The sequence below is a fragment of the Nanorana parkeri genome, unplaced genomic scaffold (assembly GCF_000935625.1).
Source record: "Nanorana parkeri isolate BGI_ZX_2015 unplaced genomic scaffold, ASM93562v1 scaffold1531, whole genome shotgun sequence".
NCBI lineage: Eukaryota > Metazoa > Chordata > Amphibia > Anura > Dicroglossidae > Nanorana > Nanorana parkeri.
This window is the reverse complement of record NW_017307799.1, coordinates 231,112-237,012: the sequence shown is the minus strand read 5'-3', so window position 1 is coordinate 237,012 and position 5,901 is coordinate 231,112. Positions and strand designations below refer to the sequence as shown.

The following is a 5,901-nucleotide window of genomic DNA, read 5'->3' as shown; positions in this document are numbered from 1 at the left end:
CCTCTTCTTTATTTTGTTCTGCATTTAAGAGAAACTAACTCTCTAGAAGCTGCCCCAAAAAAGGAGACAGACAGAGCTTGTTGTCTCTTTGTAGCTGATGGTTTTCCCATTAATTACTTAACACACCCTGCTTTGCACTGTGTCTATGTGTGAATGCCGCAATCTTGGTAGAGGCAAGGACTTTTTTATTCTTACTCTTAGCAGACCTTTTTTTTCTTCTTCTTAAAATCATACTGTCTATGATTAAACATTTGATATGTTTCCGTACATAAATCCTTATATAAAATAAGGATTTATGTAGGGATGCACAATACTTACCCCCGATACCAGAGCTTCCAGTCAGTTGGAGTTTTCCTCTGACCGGCAGTGCCGCGAGGGAACATGGAGCCGCCCAATCACAAAGCCGGGTGGCGGGTAATGACTCACCGCCCGGCTTCCTGATTTGCTAAGAAGCCGGCTCCATGCTGATTGGCTGACTCTATGCTGATTGGCCGGGAAACCAGCTTCCGAGCCAATCCGGAAGCCGGGCAACAGGTAAATACACCTCACCCGGCTTCCTGATTGGCTGGGAAGTCGGCTCCATGCTAGTGGAAGTACCGGTATTGGTACTCGGTATCGGTGAGTACCGAAAGATAAATATCGGCACTCGATACAGAAAAACCGGTATCGGTGCATCCCTTGGTTTCTGAGTTCTGCAATATTCCATTCTGTTTTATGTAGATTTTACACCGCATCCCAACTTATTGGGAATTGGGGTTGTATATATAGATTTTTTTTTTTTTCTTCAACAAAGATGGTTACTGTAGCTGAGTTGTAATGCATTTAGAATGACTTACGGTGTGAATACAAATCCTCTGTATTATTTCCATCACATTCAAGCCCTTGTGAGGGACTAGCCCTCAGTAACATTCTCAAGGTTTCTGACTGCAGCTTTGTACAATAGGTCACATTTTATGCTGCTGACCTCAAAGAACCAGCGTGGCACCCGGCCAGCCAGAGATCCCTTTTATAGATGTCTTTTACAGAGGGAGGAAGGAAAAAAAAACACACGCACACCAGTTTTTAATTTCCAATGTGCCTGTGGAGCTCAGGAGCAGGCGGGGGTTAAATATCGCCAACCCTGCTAGGACCGTACACTCGCCACTTCCTTCTGCTCGCTGCTGATGTTTGCTGGATTAGAAGTCCAGCGGGATTGCATTTCCAAGTTTAGGGTCTCCTTTCACCCCTTCCGTACACATATTTTTGTTTTGTAGCCGGGCCCAAGTTTATAGATACTTTGGAAATGATGGAAGATCTTAATGGTTTACAAACACACAGTCAGGAATTGGAAACTTTATGGAGCCGCGTCCTTTTCCTCCCTCGGAAAACAAAACCGTTTTAAATTAATAACCACTTTTTTGGATGGATGCTGATTAGCGGCTCATGACCTTAGGAAGCAGGTAAAGTAGAGTGGGCCATGTTGGAGCATCGCCAGTTCAATGTTTAATCACACAGGATTATGGGAAGGAATTGAGCGGTAGTCGCCATGTTGGTTCCACAGCTTTATCTGCACCAAAAAGCATCCAGTTTGCACTCATCTGTGCTTTTATATATATTTTTTTTCTTTTTGAGTCTCAACAAGCTTTATTAAATCCACATTGTGGCATATAATGCATCATCACTTCTGCTGGTCGTGGCACCTCCTATGATGTGCTCAATCCCTATAAATATGCCTTGATTGAGGGTGAAACATGTCATAAGAGGAGCACAACTGGCAGGAGTGACGATGCATTACATGCCATGATGTGGATTTAATTAAGGTTGTTGAGATTAAATGGATATTAGCACAGCATTGTGTGACCTGGATGTTTGAGTTTAAAGGGAGGAGACTGGTTTTTATTGGGTTTGGCAACCACTGCCATTGAGCACTAAATAGCCACAGAGAGTGATACCAACCTTGGAGGATTGGCTCCATCGGCACGCCTGTATTACATGCGTCTATGTACAAAATCAAGACTGGTCCAGGAGGCAATGTCTGACCTACCAATACTTCCCTAATGATGACTGTGAGATGGAATTGCTTCTTTTAACTCTTGAACTCTTGGCAAGCAGCTATATACACTTTTACACAGATGTATAGACGGGAACTACTTGACCTCCCAAAAGATTTTTAATTTTGTGCAGCAGGTCTTGTGAACTGAACCCCCTGCCAGACAGCAAAGCCTGGTCCTCAACCTCCACTGTAGCTGAAACACAGCTGGATAATGAAACCACCCCCCGCCTGCTAATTCGCAGAGATGGAGCATCTGCACTGTTGTGCTTGTTTACCGCGTCCTTTGCGTCGTCACTTTTCCTCACTATGTGATCGATAAGTAGGTCTCACCCAGTTAAGATCTCTGAACTCGTGATGAAACCGGAGCTTTAAGCTCAATGCAATTCACAGATATATAGACAGAGAACTCTCGATCTCTTTCGATCTCTCTTTCTTGATCTCTCTATCTCTTTCTCAATCTCCTCTATCTCTTTCTCGATATGGACAGTCACGATAATACCTGCTCCAGCAGCCCCTGCACTATGGTCGGAGGCATTTCAGGCTGTGTCCTTCAATGAATGCAAAGAAAATGATTTTATGGTGAGGACAAAAATCCTATTTTCCGTTGTCCTGCCTTCACTTTCCTGTTAGAATGGTTGTGCACGCTGTCTAAATTTGACCGTCCACTGTAAAAGGTACCAAAAAAGACCCAGTGCCCTCAGCAGTTCACACAGACCCGTGGACACTTGTACTAAGGGGTGTGGCTGATCCTCAACTCTGCCAAAACAGGGTGCTGCAGTGTAAGAACTGGAAGCAGCTTTTTTACAGACAGAAAAGGTATTTTAAAGCAAAAAAAAAGGTACCGGACTATAAAGAGATAAAAGAAAAAAGGCATGAGTCTTCAGTTGGGCTTTCAGCTAGTCTGCTTACATAAGCTGCGCTATCAATCTCCAAGATATAGCAGGAGGAGGGGTGGAAGCTGCACAGTATTTGAGGGCGATGGGGCCTGAGTTGAATGTTAATTGCTCAGCCATTGCCGGGTAAAACAATAATTGTGTTAATTGGTTATATTTCGTAACCTAGACGTCATTTGTTTTTACCGTCCTTGGATTGGTTAGTCGCAATGTTTTTCTGCATCTTTCCCTCATTTTCCAATGCAGATATGCGCTACCTTTTAGCCACATCAATCCTTTAATGGTTCGTAGATTTAGCAGAGAGCACAGCTCTTGGCTATGCAGTTTACGCTAAAACTATGTTCATTATAAACACCGCCCATTTTTTAGGCTTTTTGTATAATGAGGCTGTAGGTTGATTAATAGTTTTGCCCTTACCTGTTTTTATGCCTTTACCCTCACATGACTCCTCTATGACCTAGCAGGTTTATCTTGTTTGGCTCTTAAATTCATCTCTTCCTACCCTGCAAGATCTACGAGTAACTTTATTATGTATATAAACATTATTGTCACATTTTAGTCCAGTTTTCTTAGAATTTAATTGGAGCTGTTGTACTGAAAACAGAGTAAATTTGTTTCACACGAAGCTCAGAATTGCTAGTGTCTTTTCCTGTTAAAGCCGTGCTATTTTGACTTGTATTTTTTTTCTTTCTACCTTTTTTTTGTTTGATTTTTGTACTTTACCTTGTTACTTTTTTTTTCTATAATCTATATACTTGTCTCGTATATAATATAGTGTTCACTATGAGTGTGGCCAGAGTGCACTGAGGGGAGGACACAGCAGAATGTTTCTTTGGACTAAGGGCTGTGTGGCTCGGAGGGGGGGCCGCACACAGTGAGTATTTCTGGATTGGAGCTTAAGGTAATATTTATCCTGGTGGCCTGGACCTAGTTGTAGCAAGGCTCACCAAGCAGGTAGGCAAGTACTTAAAGGGCAACTGTACCAAAGAATAAAATATAGTCAGAAATCAGACTTTTATGTTGTAACTAGAGATGAGGCTGGGCTTGGTGTGAACTCAGTTTGTCCGAATTTGCCCAAGCCCATGCAAGACTCTGACCTCCACTCCCTCCTCCTGAACCAATTTGTTGCGGCAGGGGCGTTGCCCGCCCCTTTGTGACATATAGCTGCAAGGTTATCATGCAAGACTCTGACCTCCACTCCCTCCTCCTGAACCAATTTGTTGCGGCAGGGGCGTTGCCCGCCCCTTTGTGACATATAGCTGCACAGTTATAAATGTGTCGCCCTGCAACTTATTGAGTCAGGAGGAGGGGGTGGCGGTCAGTGTTTTGAGCAGGCTTGGGAGAACTCAGGCGAACGGAGTTTGCACCAAGCCCAGCCTCATCACTAGTTGTAACCGTCTCTGAAAGGGAATCGCACTGTTTTAAGATTCTCCTGTATGGTGGTCAGTAGGGAGATGGAGCTTTGCACGGTGTAGGAAATGCCATTTCTTCTATTTATGCATATATAGAAAGTTGCCAGAGAGTGAGATTTATGCTTTGCAGTCCCGTGGTTCTGCTGTTAGGTGGTTTGGTGAGGTAGGCCTGGTTCAGATCTAAGGTTACCTGGTGCTTATGTACTGGGCCCTCTTGCTATTCGGTATTGGATTTGAATAACGCAAGGGGTTCTATTTCCATGGAGGTTGTATTTATTTTTTCTTACTGCATGTGCATGGGTTTCCTTTGGGTATTTTGGTTTAATCTCAAAACCCAAAAACATACTGGAAGTTTAAATGGTGGCCCTTGTGTATGGGTGAAAGGGACATTGCTTGTACTTTTTTTCTGGACAGGGACTAATGTGGTTTTCTGTTCTAAAGCACTATGTAATATGTTGCAATTAACAAATACAGATAATGAAAACTGGCTCTCTGACGAGTAGTGTGTCTTAGGCCAGTTCCATTTGGATAATAACTGATCCAGTACAAAGCGGTAGCCCTGCCACTTTTATTATATATGTGAAAGCAACATGGTAAAAAGATTTTCTTTTCAGGAAGATAAGGCTAGCCGGCATCTATTCTTTGCTTACACTATATAGACATCTGACTATCACACCTACACTATATAGAGTATATTCTGTGGACACCCGTTCAAGCTGTTGAGTTTAGGGGTTTCCAGTGAAGGGTTCTGTTATTGCTAAAGCATACTAAGGCATTTTAGACCACTGTGCACTTCCAACCTTGTGGTGACAGTTTGGTGAAGAGCTATTTTTGTTCCAGCATGACTGTGTCCCATTATAGAAAGCCATCTACATGGGGCATGGTTTTGACAAATTTGGTGTGGAGGAACTTGAGTGGCTTGCACAGAACCCTAATCTCAACCCTGTGGAACAACACAGGAATTAACTGGAAGGCTGATTGCAAACCAGATTGTCTCTTTCAGCACCAGAATCAGACCTCAAAATTGCTCTATTGCCAGAATAGGCTTACATTCCACAGGCAGATTCCAAAATTTTGCGGAAAGCCTTCCAAGAAGAATGGAGGATGTTATCGCTGCACAGTGACAGCTAGCTCTATATTAATGCTCATGGTTTTGGACCTCTGAAGGTATGATGTGGTATTTGGCATCAAGCTATTTGAGCAGTTGCTTTTCTATTGGATTGGACTACACGGGCATGCATCAATGAGCCTTGGCCACCCATGATCCTGTCGCTGGTGTACCGGTTTTCCTTCCTTGGACCACTTTTGGTAGGTCCTGACCACTGAAAAACATCCCACAAGAGCTGCCATTTTGGAGTTGCTCTGACCCAGTAATCTAGACATCACAATTTGGCCCTTGTCAAAGTCACTCAAATCCTTACACTTGTCAATTTTTTTATGCTTCCAACACATCATCTTCAGGGACAAAATGTTCACTTGCTGCCTAATATATCCTCACTTCCAGGTGCCATGGTAATATATCCCCCCACTTCCAGCTGCCATTGTAATATATATCCCCCCCCCC

General features: G+C 43.3%; 1 protein-coding gene across 1 annotated transcript in view; it reads left to right on the top strand.

Moving 5' to 3' along the window:
• The window catches only part of NFAT5 (nuclear factor of activated T-cells 5), an 84,861-nt gene that overhangs the window by 29,719 nt on the left and 49,241 nt on the right, over window positions 1–5,901 (top strand). The gene's annotated exons all lie outside the window — the stretch shown is intronic.